This window comes from Ranitomeya variabilis, chromosome 5, assembly GCF_051348905.1.
Source record: "Ranitomeya variabilis isolate aRanVar5 chromosome 5, aRanVar5.hap1, whole genome shotgun sequence".
Taxonomy (NCBI): domain Eukaryota; kingdom Metazoa; phylum Chordata; class Amphibia; order Anura; family Dendrobatidae; genus Ranitomeya; species Ranitomeya variabilis.
Genome location: NC_135236.1, coordinates 446,758,312 through 446,773,121, shown reverse-complemented (window position 1 = coordinate 446,773,121; position 14,810 = coordinate 446,758,312).

The window sequence follows — 14,810 nt, the reverse complement described above, 5'->3', positions numbered from 1 at the left end:
GTGCTCTTGTCTACTGATCCTGGTTCCAGTTATATCAGCTAAGTCTGCCTTTTGCTTTTTGCTATTTGTTTTGGTTTTGTATTTTTGTCCAGCTTGTTCCAAATCTATATCCTGACCTTTGCTGGAAGCTCTAGGGGGGCTGGTGTTCTCCCCCCGGACCGTTAGACGGTTCGGGGGTTCTTGAATTTCCAGTGTGGATTTTGATAGGGTTTTTGTTGACCATATAAGTTACCTTTCTTTATTCTGCTATCAGTAAGCGGGCCTCTCTGTGCTAAACCTGGTTCATTTCTGTGTTTGTCGTTTCCTCTTACCTCACCGTCATTGTTTGTGGGGGGCTTCTATCCAGCTTTGGGGTCCCCTTCTCTGGAGGCAAGAAAGGTCTTTGTTTTCCTCTACTAGGGGTAGCTAGATTCTCCGGCTGGCGCGTGTCATCTAGAATCAACGTAGGAATGATCCCCGGCTACTTCTAGTGTTGGCGTTAGGAGTAGATATATGGTCAACCCAGTTACCACTGCCCTATGAGCTGGATTTTTGTATTCTGCAGACTTCCACGTTCCTCTGAGACCCTCGCCATTGGGGTCATAACACCCGGGCTGCGAACGCACCAATTATAATAAATGTCTATATTTACTTGGTGCGTTCCGCTAGCCCTAACAATGTGTTTTTCAGTTCTTGCTTGAGGGATTTTCATTCACTCTTCCTTGAAAAATTCTAATACTACAGATTTTCAATGATGTTCAGATCAGAGGACTGTAAGAGCCATTGTAAAACCTTCAGCTTGCAACTTTTGAGGTAGTCTATTGTGGATTTTGACATATGTTTAGGATCATTATCCATTTGTAGAAGCCATCCTCTTTTCAACTTCAGCTTTTTGACAAGCATTTGTTGAAATTTTGTTGAATTCATTATTCTTTTAACCCATGAAATATTCCCCGTGCTATCGGCTGCAAGACAACCTCAAAGCATGATTGATCAACCCCCATGCTTAATGGTTGGCGAGATGTTCTTTTCCTGAAATTCTGTGCCCTTTTTTTTCCACACTTACACATGTGGTCAGAATTGTTATTAGTTACCCCTCATTTGATGACAGAAAAACCCACAATGGTCACAGAAATAACTTGAATCTGACAAAAGTAATAATAACTAAAAAATCTATGAAAATGAACAAATGAAAGTCAGGCATTACTTTTCAACCATGCTTCCACAGAATTAAAACAAAAAATAAAACTCATGAAATAGGCCTGGACAGAAATGATGGTACCCCTGAAAATAATGTAACAAAATTGACATGTTAAATTAAGATGTGTCCACTAACCTATATAACCAATATATATACACTGCTCAAAAAATAAAGGGAAGACTAAAATCCCACATCCTAGATATCACTGAATGAAATATTCCAGTTGTAAATCTTCATTCATTACATAGTAGAATGTGTTGAGAACAATAAAACCTAAAATGATCAACGTAAATCACAACTAATATCCCACGGAGGTCTGGAGTTGGAATGATGCTCAAAATCAAAGTGGAAAATGAAGTTACAGGGTGATCCAACTTCAGTGGAAATGCCTTAAGACAAGGAAATGATGCTCAGCAGTGTGTGTGGCCTCCACGTGCCTGTATGACCTGCCTACAATGCCTGGGCATGCTCCTGATGCGGTGGATGGTCTCCTGAGGGATTTCCTCCCAGACCTGGACTAAAGCTTCTGCCAACTCCTGGACATTCTGTGGTGCAATGTGACATTGGTGGATGAGACATGATGTCCCAGATGTGTTCAATCGGAGTCAGGTCTGGAGAAAGGGTGGGCCAGTCCATAGCTTCAATGACTTCATCTTGCAGGAACTGCTGACACACTCCAGCCACATGAGGTCTGGCATTGTCCTGCATTTGGAGGAACCCAGGGCCAACTGCACCAGCATATGGTCTCACAAAGGGTCTGACGATCTCATCTCGGTACCTAATGGCAGTCACGGTACCTCTGGCGAGCACATGGAGGGCTGTGTGGCCCTCCAAAGAAATGCCACCCCACACCATTACTGACCCACTGCCAAACCGGTCATGCTGAATGAAGTTGCAGGCAGCAGATCGCTCTCGACGGCGTCTCCAGACTCTGTCACGTCTGTCACATGTGCTCAGTGTGAACATGCTTTTATCTGTGAAGAGCACAGGGCGCAAGTGGCGAATTTGCCAATCCTGGTGTTCTGTGGCAAATGCCAAGCATCCTGCAAGGTGTTGGGCTGTGAGCACAACCCCCATCAGTGGACGTTGGGCACTCTGACCATCCTCATGGAGTCGGTTTTTAACTGTTTGTGCAGACACATGCACATTTGTGGCCTGCTGGAGGTCATTTTGTAGGGCTCAGGCAGTGATCCTCCTGTTTATCCTTGCACAAAGGCTGAGGTAGCGGTCCTGCTGCTAGGTTGTTGTCCTCCTACGGCCCCCTCCACATCTCCTGGTGTACTTGCCTGCCTCCTGGTAGTGCCTCCAGCCTCTGGACATAACGCTGACAGACACAGCTCGCATTGATGTGCGATTCTGGATGAGCTGCACTACCTGAGCCACTTGTGTGGGTTGTAGAGTCCGTCTCATGCTACCATGAGCATGAAAGCACAACCAACATTAAAAAGTGACCAAAACATCAGCCAGAAAGCATTGGTACTGAGATGTGGTCTGTGGTCCCCACCTGCAGAACCACTCTTTTATTGAGTGTGTCTTGATAATTGCCAATAATTTCCATCTGTTGTCTATTCCATTTGCACAACAGCATGTGAAATTGATTGTCAAACAGTGTTCTTTTAGCCTTATGAAACTTATCATTAAAGAGGAATAAACCAAACTAAGCTCTTTGAAAATTGACATGGATGCGATTAAAATGTCTTTGTCAAGTTTTTCCAACCTTGCTGATTATGACAGATTTAATACATCTCTGTCACAGAACATCAGTAAATTGGAAGAAACTATTATGACAAATAAAAAAAAGAAGTTCCATAAATACTCTATGGACTATAAGCACAACCAGGTATATTCATGGAAACAAAGAAAGTCTAAATACACACCTAAACAAATTTTTAAAGAATGCCTCTAACAGTAAGGACCAATATCGACCTAAACATGTCAATTTTTCATCATCTGAATTTGATACTGCTGAAAGTTCAGACCCTACAGATTGCACATCAAATTTATCTAACCCTTCTGACAATGTTTTCATTAAACGGAAGAGGAGGAGGAAATAACAACAGAAAGGAAGACAATGTAGGTCAGAGATATTTTACTTGAAGAATGACGAACCATACATTTAGGCAGTGTGGTTATTCTTACTCCTACTATACTTTCCCATGAAAAAACGACGGTGTTATCCAAAGGTCTGACTTCATACCAAATCAAAATGTTGATCTTTTCAGCACCTTATTGGACGTTAACATTTTTGTAAGAATTCTTACAGTTAAATAACTTTTTTTTTCTGACAATGAGAAAGTGACTGATATTTTTTCTTCACAAGCTATGTTGATTAATAATCAATATCTGTATCCCCCTTGGGAGTGGGAGTAGAGTGGACTGGTTGAGGACTGTGCATCTGGAGATGGTGACATTGTCGGGCAGGAGTAGAGAGCACTGGAGGCAAAGATGCCTGGTGGTGGAGAGATGTTTTGGCTGGGTTTGGTTGAGGATTGCTGAGATGTCATGCGGAGCCAGGATTTCCAATGGATATCCAAGAATTAAGTCAGCACTCTTGTCCAGGAGGGCGTGTGCTGAAAATGCTGCTCTCATGCAGGAGGAAGAGGCTCCCCCTGCAACTGGATCCAGGCAAGCTGAAAAGTAGTCTAAAGGTCTCTGCTTTCCCCCCTGAAGCTGCGTTAGGACTCCAGTAGCAAAGCCTTCTTTTTCCATCAGGTAGAGATGGAATGGCTTCTCGTAGTCAGGTAGGCTTAAGGTACCTTCACACGAAGCGACGCTGCAGCGATAGCGACAACGATGCCGATCGCTGCAGCGTCGCTGTTTGGTCGCTGGAGAGCTGTCACACAGACCGCTCTCCAGCGACCAACGATGCCGAGGTCCCCGGGTAACCAGGGTAAACATCGGGTTGCTAAGCGCAGGGACGCGCTTAGTAACCCGATGTTTACCCTGGTTACCAGCGTAAAATGTAAAAAAAACAAACAGTACATACTTACATGCGTCCCCCGGCGTCCGCTTCCTGCACTGCGTGAGCGCCGGCAGTAGCAGGGCACAGCGGTGACGTCACCGCTGTGCTGTGCTTTCACTTTCACTTTGCGGCGCTCAGTCAGTGTGGGAAGCGGACGCCGGGGGACGCATGTAAGTATGTACTGTTTGTTTTTTTTACATTTTACGCTGGTAACCAGGGTAAACATCGGGTTACTAAGTGCGGCCCTGCGCTTAGTAACCTGATGTTTACCCTGGTTACCAGTGTAAAATATCGCTGGTATCGTTGCTTTTGCTGTCAAACACAACGATACATGGCGATCAGATGACCAAATAAAGTTCTGAACTTTATTCAGCGACCAGCGACATCACAGCAGGATCCAGATCGCTGCTGCGTGTCAAACTAAACGATATCGCTAGCCAGGACGCTGCAACGTCACGGATCGCTAGCGATATCGTTACAAAGTCGTTTTGTGTGAAGGTACCTTTAGTGCTGGTGCTAAGACTACAGAGCCTTTTAACTTCTTGAATGAGCTGAAGGCTGCATCTGTCAGGAGGAGCGAGGTTACATTGACGCAATCATACAGAGGCTGCATTACTACTGAGGTATCAGGGATCCAGGCTCTGCAATACGAAACTAGACCAAGGAAGGCCTGTAGCACCTTTGGAGTTGTTGGAGGAACCATCTTCTCCACTGTGGTCTTCCGGTCATCTGTCAGGTGTTTTGTCTGGTAAGCAATACAGTGTCCCTGGAACGTAACTCGCTTCAGACACCACTGGACTTTGTCCTTTGAGACCTTGCAGTGCTGCTCCGCCAGGTAGAGTAGGAGAGACACGGAATGGGCTTTACAACGTGTAAAAGTCAACTGCACAAAGGAGTAGATTGTCCACATATTGTAGCAGGGTTACTTCTGCATGTTCTGTGACCCTGTTGGCGAGGACTGTGGACATTGCTTTGGTGAACTGTGAAGGGCTGTTCTGGGCCCGCTGTGGCATCACTGTCCATGTGTGCTGTGCCCCCTGGTGCGTTAAGGCAAACAGGTACTGGTCATTCGGGTGAAGGGGAACACTGGAGAAAGCATTAGCCAGGTCGGTCACTGTGAACACTTTTGCTGTGGCAGGCACATTTGAGAGCAGAGTGTGCGGATTCGGCACAAGTGGAGTTTCAAACACCGTGGCGTCATTCACAGCTCTCAGGTCATGTACCATTCTGAACTTGGCTGGCTCTCCTTTTACAGTCTTTTTCTTGATCGGGAAAAGCGGAGTATTGTAAGGCGATGTGCAAGGAACAATGATTCCTATTTCCAGGTAGACCTTCAGTTGGTCAGAGGCAGCTTGACTCTGGGCGATGGACGGGGATACTGGCCCTTACGAGGATATGGAGTTCCTGGCTTGAGTGATACCCGCACTGGGACAACTTGAGGTTTTCCCATGTCCTGGGGTCCCTTAGACCATAGACTTTCTGGTACTACGTCCAGTACCTCCTTGGTACTCCTTGTTTGTTGGTACCTCCTTGTTTGAGGTTCTTGTAGGGCCACCAGCATGATTCTTCTTGGGTCAGGGATGAAGAAAGTGTCATGGTCCCATCTTCCTGGAACACTGTGGTTGCCTTCAGCTTCTGCAGTAGGTCCGCCCCCAGCAGGTTGAGTGGCAGGTCCCTGACACCACAAACTGGGACAGGATAGAGTTTTCTGGCTGAGTGCACACGCCCAGAGGCTTTGTAGGCTGGGAATTTTTGACTTGACCATCAATGCCCATGCGAGACACAGAGAATTCTGATAGGCAGGTGGGATCGGGGAGTTCCACAGGTCTCATCACACTTCTGGCTGCACCAGTGTGCAGAAGAAAAGATCTGACGCCATCCACTTTCAGGGTAATTTGAGGTATTGGTCCTGCAGATGGGATTTTACATGTCAGGAGTGCAGTGTCTTGCGGACCTGGCTGCTTGCTTGCCCCTGTCCTATGGATGGGGTACTTCACTTCTTTCTGTACTTCTTCCTTGACCTGTTTCTCTGGACCTTCTCTTGGGTTGCATGGGTGCTCTGCACTGGTTCTGGAAATAGCCAAGCTTGCCACAGATGTAACACTTGACACTTCTTCTGTCTTTGTAGGGTGGTTGCGCTTCCAGGTCAGTGGTCACCATGAGAGGGGCCGTCTTCTGCACTCCTGGTTCAGACTCAATCCCTTTGGCTACTGTGGACAATGGCATGATGGGCACTGTAGCAGCAGTGGGGTCCGGCCTGCTGGATGAAGCTGCGGGCCCTGCGGGGCCTGGGAGTGCCATGAGACCGGCGGCTGCATCCAACCCGAGGTCTTGGGGAATTACATGGGCTGCGGCTGCATCTGACATCACTTCTTCCCCCCTGGTTTGACATAGGTTCTCCCCTTTGCTAGCCTTATTGAGGTCAGTGTCTCCTCTCCGGGGCCTGCAGCGGTTCTTCCGGTGTGTCGCCTGGCACTTTGCAGCATCTTCACTTCTGGCTCCCCTACCAGTGTTCTCAGCAGTGCGGCACCCGTTTCCTTCTTCGCGCTCTTTGCGTCGCTATAATGGCAGCAGTTTTGGCAACAATTGGCAATAAACAGTCTCCTAGGCGCACATGACCCGTTTTGCTGGGTCAGTCCACTGTATTTCCATCACGACCTGTTCTCGGGCCTAGCCACTATCAGTGGTTTCCTCTCTTAGTCCATGCACAAAGGCCTGTGCGAACATTTGCCTGTGTATCTGGTCATGAATGGTGAATCCTAAGTCTTGGAATACTTGCATTACTCTGCCTTGAAACTTCTTTACAGACTCTGTCTTGTTTTGGCTCATGTCATGTAAGCTGAGGGCTTGTCCTGCCAAAACCATTGGTAACACATTACACCGTAAAGGTTTAAAATCCTGCAGTGCCTGCAAGGTCTCCCTGCTCAAGAAGGCACATATGCAGGCCCATCTGAAGTTTGCCAATGAACAGTTGGATGATACTGTGAGTGATTGGGAGAAGGTGATGTGGTCAGATGAGGCAAAAATTGAGGTCTTTGACATTAACCCAACTCGCCGTGTTTGGAAGAAGAGAAATTATGTCTATGCTCCAAAGAACACATTTCCCACTGTCAAGCATGGAGCTGGAAACATTATGTTTTAGGGGTGTTTCTCTGCTAAGGGCACAGGACTACTTCACTGCATCAATGGGACAATGGATGAAGCCACATACCGTAAAATACTCCTTCCCTCCTTCAGAACATTAAAAATGGCTCAAAAAGAAGAACATTAAGGTCATGGAGTGGCCTAGCCAGTCTCCAGACCATAATCCCATAGAAAACTTATGGAGGAAGTTGAAGCTCCAAGTTGCCAAGAGACAGACTCAAAATCTTAATGATTTAGAGATTATGTGCAAAGAGGAGTGGACCAAAATTCCTCCTGACATGTGTGCAAACCTCATAAACAACTGCAAAAAAGTCTGACTGCTGTGCTTGCCAACAAGAGTTTTCAACCAAGTATTAAGTCTTGTTTGCAGGGGGATCAAATACTTATTTCTCACTGCAAAATGCAAATAAATTTATATAATTTATACAATGTGATTTTCTGGAATTTATTTTTGATATTCTATCTCTCAATGTTAAAATTATCCTAGCCTTAAAATTATAGACTGTTCATGTCTTTGTCAGTGGGCAAACTTACAAAATCAGCAAGGGATCAAATAATTATTTCCCCCACTGTATGCAGCAAAAGCTATCTACTTTGTTAGTGCAAGAATGAGGCATATTTAAAAAACATATAGAAACATGTAACTATGCTAAGAAACTCAGCTAAGAAATCCTAAAACTGTATACCTTACAAAGAGAGAATTTATAAAAGTAGGAGATGCAACTGTAATCAGGTTTACTTCATCGGATCTGACTTGGCGTATTTTGATTGGTCAACCTTAGATGATAGAATACAGAAGCCTCAATAGACTAAATAGAGGGTGTAACAGACTAGCTACAAACAATGTAATAATGATGAGGAAATAATGAAGATGCAATTTTTCTATAAACCTGCATGAAAGGTGTAATAAGTATTTACAACCCCCTCTGGATCTTGAAAATTAGAGTCAATAAGCAAATTTAAGCATTATACTCATTTTCAGCACTACAAAATTAATCAAGTTCAACTGTTAAATCTCCGAACCAATTTGGCTGTAAAACAGTGTTATTAGCTGTGTGCTGCTGTTTACTTAGGCTACTTTCACACTTCCGTCTTTTCAGATACGTCACTATGCGTTGCTTTAGGTAAAACACAGATCCTGCAAATGTGCCCGCAGGATCAGTTTTTTTCCCATAATCTTGTATTAGCGACGGATTGCGACGGATGGCCACACGTCGCATCCGTCGGGCGACGGATCCGTCGTGTTTTGGCGGACCGTCGTCTGGAAAAAACGTTCAATGTAACGTTTTTTGTCTGCATCGGGAAAACGTGTCGCGAGTCACGACGGATCCTGCGGCATACGTCTTTGACTAGAATGGAAGCCTATGGACGCAGGATCCATCGCGACACGTCGTATGATGGAATCCAGCGCTGGAATCCGTTTTTTCACACTGAGCATGCTCAGAATCAGGAATTTGTAGCCAATTGGCCAGGCAGGCCCCAAATCTATATAAACCTGGCCTGGGGCGTCACCCTCAAATGTGCCAGCAAGACTCCTGCCAGACAGAAGTGAGAAGACAGCCAGAAGACAGCCAGGGCCACAGCTATAAAACTGAAGACAGCCAGAGGCCTGCCATCGTCCTGCACCAGCCAGCATCCAGCTCCAGCCAGAGGCCTGCCATCGTCCTGCACCAGCCAGCATCCAGCTCCAGCCAGAGGCCTGCCATCGTCCTGCACTAGCCAGCGTCCAGCTCCAGTCAGAGGCCTGCCAGCGTGAAGCCTGCCAGCGTCCAGACAGTGTGAGTCCTGCCATTTTTGCGTGCGTCTGTGTGTGCATGCGTGTTTTGTGCATGTGCATGTGTGCATCTGTTTGTGTTTGCGTACTCCTGTGTGCTTTTGTGTGTGTGTGTGCGTTATGCGTGCCCCTGTGTGCTTTTGTGTGTGTGTGTTATGCGTGCACCTGTGTGCTTTCATGCGTGTGCATGCGTTGTGCATGCACCTGTGTGCTTTCGTGCATACGTGCGTGCGTCTGGGTGAGTGTGCGTGCATGCGTCCGTGCGTCTGGGTGAGTGCACGTGCATTTTTTTTTACTGTGATGTATTTACCAAGTAGTGTTGTCTATGCAGCATGTGGTTTCAGTGTGTGAGCGTGTGTCTTGCGTGTGTGTGTTTGATTTTTTCCTTTCAATTTTTTTTGTTTTAATTGTATTGTTCAAAACTATATTGTATTGTATTGTTTAAAATAAAGAGCATTGTAGCTCCTAATTGTGATGGTAAAAAAAAAAGAAAATTAAAAAAGAATTAATAAAAATTGTTTGTTCAAAATGTCCGTAGTATCATTTCAGAAAGGTAAATTTTAAACTGGTGTATGTACAAATGGCCACACATGCAATACTGAGTTGGTTGAGGGTTTATTTTTTAAGATAAAAGGTAATTGAAAAATGTTAAAAGGTTTATTTTAATTTTTTAAGTAATTTTTAAAGGGATATTTTAAAATCACATATGTGGTCAATACATTTTCAACTGCTGTTTAGCCATTTCAATTTTACATGAGATTTTTTTTTACTTTTTTGTTTTTGTTTTTTTTGGTGGGGAGAAATGGTTTTACAGCTTGCACATACTATTGAAGTAGGTAATCCAGCTCAGACTGGTGTGCCTTGGGTATATTTGTTTTTGGGTTTGTTTCTCAAAACTTTTGGTGTTGGCCTGCATGAACATTGCTCACATCATTTGAGCAGGGTGGTTATTAAATCTTTTACATTACCTAGTTTGGGGGGTGGGTCTAACTATAAATTCTTTATACTTACAGAGCCACCAGGGACCACAGCCGCCTGCGACCAAGCCACCAGGGACCACCGTGCCAGCAAGCCACTTTCCGGATGTAAGTATTGAAGACCACAAAGCTTCAAATTCAATGTGTATAGTAGATTACAAGTGTCGTTATACTTACAGAGCCACCAGGGACCACAGCCGCCTGGGACCAAGCCACCAGGGACCACCGTGCCAGCAAGCCACTTTCTTGATGTAAGTATTGAAGACCACAAAGCTTCAAATTCAATGTGTATCGTAGATTACAAGTGTCTTTATACTTACAGAGCCACCAGGGATCACAGCCGCCTGGGACCAAGCCACCAGGGACCACAGTGCCAGCAAGCCACTTTCCGGATGTAAGTATTGAAGACCACAAAGCTTCAAATTCAATGTGTATAGTAGACTACAAGTGTCTTTATACTTACAGAGCCACCAGGGACCACAGCCACCTGGGACCAAGCCACCAGGGACTATCGTGACAGTAAGCCACTTTCCTGATGTAAGGATTGAAGACCACAACGCTTCAAATTCAATGTGTATAGTAGATTACAAGTGTCTTTATACTTACAGATCCACCAGGGACCACTGAAAAATGTCTTCTTCTGGGAGCCCTCCTCCACAGCGTCAGCGTATTGCGGTAATTTAATTTTTTTTTATTTTTTGGTGTTCTAGTTAAAATTTCTGTTAAACACTATATGCTTTAATTATGTTTTCACAGGAAAGTGAAGCAGCCGAGGGCGTCTCAGAAGGAGACGGAGTGGGTGGAGAAATGCCTGGAGCGGGCACGCCCAGTGTAAGTTGTGGCGAAACAGTTGCTTCACACATCACAGTGCACCCAACACAAAACAGATCATCATACATCACAGTACACATACAGCATGTGCCTACATCAAACATAATTCTTTATCCTTTTTTTAGTCTGCTGCATATTCTGGCCAACGCCATGAAGGTCCTCTCAGCTGCTCCCAGAGTCGGCGTCGTCATCGCCGCAGCGGTCAGTCAGCAGTGAGTTGTTTTTTTTTCTTTTTTCTCTTGGTAGTTTTGTGTATTAGTGTACTAATGTATTTTTTTGGTGTCTTTTCACAGTCTTCACAGCGTGCTCCTGACTCAGATGGTGAGGACGGCGGACTCGATGTTGACCACCTCGTCGAGGAGGTCCACGAGCGGGAGCCGCTGTGGAACATGGCTGACCGCAGGCATGCAGATCTGTTTGTGACCCATCGGCTCTGGGAGGAAGTATTCAAAAACCTTTTGCCGAAGTGGGAGGACCTTGAGCCAAGGCAGCAGTCTCAAGAACGTAAGTAGTCACATTTCAGTAATGTCTTGAGCTGAACGCAATGTGTTGTAATTAACACTTTTTTTCTTTATCAGAAGAAAACTGAGAGCAGAGAGGGAACTTTAGGACATTTTTAATTAAAATAAATTGGAAAAACAATTAGATTATTACATTAAATAGTTAGACATTTAATATTAAATTCAACTTTGGTTTCGGAACACCCCTTTAAGGCTTAATGTGGCTCAGCCCTTAAAGGCAGTGAGCATTGGGTGAAGAATTTAGAAACGTTTTATTCTTAATAGTTAACAACTATCATAAACTTCCCCAATGTAATTTTCCCTCTTTAATCCTGCCACATGTATCTGTGACATATCAGAAGATGTGTATATCTGGGTAAAAAGAAACATGTAAGATGTAATGTGGATGTTGAAGGCACAGAATCAAACATTTTCTCTGCTTTTTCTGATTGTATGCTGCAAAAAAGAGACTTATGTAAAGTGAATAGCACAAATGAGAGTAAATGAGATATAAATATACACATACACAAACATTTCTTTAGACTGTGTTTCTCTGATCCTTTCAACAACTCAGTATTGATGGTTATCAAACTACTTATTTCCGTTCGCTTTCATCTTGAAATGCTGCCTATTTTCTTTTTGTATTCATACATCAATTATAAAAAAGATCTGTTTTGAATAACACTATCTTCTACTCCACAGATAAAAACAGAGAAAAATTCACCATCAGACCAACAAAATACAGCACTGTATTTTGATCCCAAAGAGCAGGGAGAAAGGCAAGTTACGGGACACCTTGCCTTGTCTAGGGAGCGGTCAACGGCGAGTTAGAAACAATAGATGCTTTATTTTGGTAAATAAACTACCCGATTCTGGGTCAGTACAACCCCATCATCATGCCAAATAAAATAATGGAATAGAAAATAGTTTTATAGAATAAAAACCATAATTAAAAAATCATATGAAATCAGAGAGTTTTCTACTGTCTAGAAGAGTGCTGGCTCTTTATTTTATGACACACTTTTTGATCTGTGTCTGGCACCTTGAGACTATACTTCGTTGCGCTCCTCCTATGTTCCCCAGATGAGTAAGTCATTTGCTGATTATTAGATGTCCCCTCCCTCTTTTGCACTGGGGGATTGATGTGATTACTTTCAAGGATTGTGATTGGCATTGATCATTATGATGGCATTTATGTCAATTCTTTAAACAAAATACCTTCTTCTACAATCATCAGTGATGTGCAAGACCGTTAGAATGATAGTTGTGATTTCATGATCCCCTAGATGGTACAAACATCTTTGATTTTACATTATTTAAATTTTTTGATGGTTTTATTTTGTTTAGTATTCCTATTTCAAAATTCAATAGAAGTGGGAATGTTGGGAGGAATAAGGAGGAGTGGCTCATTGATGCCCCACAGTAAATGGCATTGCATTTCTCTGTGTCTGCATATGTAATCAGTTTTTTGATAAAGGCAGTCTGTGGCTGAAATGTGTAGCAAATAAGATGAGCACTCGGCGTTAGTATATGGGTGCCAGCTAGGCTGGAGAATCCAAAGAATCAATGTAGATAATCAGCCTCACTCACAAATCTATTTCAAGTGTAGACAAATAGCGATAGGTAAAGCGATCGTTTATGTTTCGACCCAGCCAGGGTCTTTTTCAAACATCGCTATATATAAAATGAATGTGCTGTACAAATGTACATGAAGTACTTCAAGATTAAACCTGGTCATTGACTTTTACCTGATGTTTTTTGCCTTTTTGTTTTGCATTGCTGTTTTTATAACTGTAACATGCCATATTTTACTTTTGTACTGCTTGTTCTTGTATTATTCCTATTTATTTGTCTACCCACATCTATATTTGTACAGCACATTACTTTTATGTATATGTTTATGCAGCGCCCCAGAGTCCTGGTCGTTGCAGTAACGTTGCTCTGCCGCTAAGGGGAGTGATGGTACGTCTGATGGCACTAAAGGAGTTCACCTGACCAGGTATCACAGTCACACACTACACTTCACACTCCGGCCACCAGGGGGAGCAAAAGGATCTATGTATTATGCCACTCCTCACTCTGGTAAAACTGGGGGTTGGATAGGAAGTTAGAGAGAAGCTGACTGGGTTTTGCCCAGGTAACATCTAGTGAGAGAGAGCGTTGCTTGGGAAGATCCAGGGAGGTCTGTCATGATCTCCATGGCCAGAGAACTAGCATAAGCCTCTATAGGAACAAGCTCTTGGAAGATGTAACTGTACTGACCATGAACTAAACCTACCGCATCATCTAGAAGTAGCCAGGTAGCATGTCCTACTTTTTATCCCTATATGCCCAGCGCCGGCCGGAGAACTAAATAATGCTAGCAGAGGGAAATATAAGACCTGACTCACCTCTAGAGAAATGCCCAAAAAGGAGACAGAAGCCCCCCACATATATTGGCGGTGATATGAGATGAAACAACAAACGCAGCAGGAAAATAGTTTTAGCAAATTTGAGGTCCGCTTTCTAGATAGCAGAAGACAGAAAGCATACTTTCATGGTCAGTAGAAAACCCTAACAAAACACATCCAGAAATTACTTTAGGACTCTGGCATTAACTCATAATACCAGAGTGGCAATTCCTGATCAACAAGAGCTTTCCAGACACAGTAACGAAACTGCAGCTGTGAACTGGAACCAAAATACAAAAACAAAACATGGACGAATGTCCAACTTATCTAGTAGATGTCTGGGAGCAGGAACAAGCACAGAGAGGCTTCTGATAACATTGTTGACCGGCAAGCATCTAACAGAGAAGCCAGGTTATATAGCGACACCCAGATCTAATCAGAACAGGTGAACAGGGAAGATGATGTCACAAGTTCAATTCCACCAGTAGCCACCGGGGGAGCCCAGAATCCAAATTCACAACAGTACCCCCCCCTCAAGGAGGGGGCACCGAACCCTCACCAGAACCACCAGGGCGATCAGGATGGGCCCTATGAAAGGCACGAACCAGATCAGAGGCATGAACATCAGATGCAGTGACCCAAGAATTATCCTCCTGGCCGTATCCCTTCCACTTGACCAGATACTGGAGTCTCCGTCTGGAAACACGGGAGTCTAGGATTTTTTCCACAACGTACTCCAACTCACCCTCAACCAACACCGGAGCAGGAGGCTCAACGGAAGGCACAACCGGTGCCTCATACCTGCGCAATAACGACCGATGAAAAACGTTATGAATAGAAAAGGATGCAGGGAGGTCCAAACGGAAGGAAACAGGGTTAAGAATCTCCAATATTTTATACGGACCGATGAACCGAGGCTTAAACTTAGGAGATGAGACCCTCATAGGGACAAAACGAGAAGACAACCACACCAAATCTCCAACACAAAGCCGAGGACCAACACGACGGTGACGGTTGGCAAAAAGCTGAGTCTTCTCCTGGGACAACTTTAA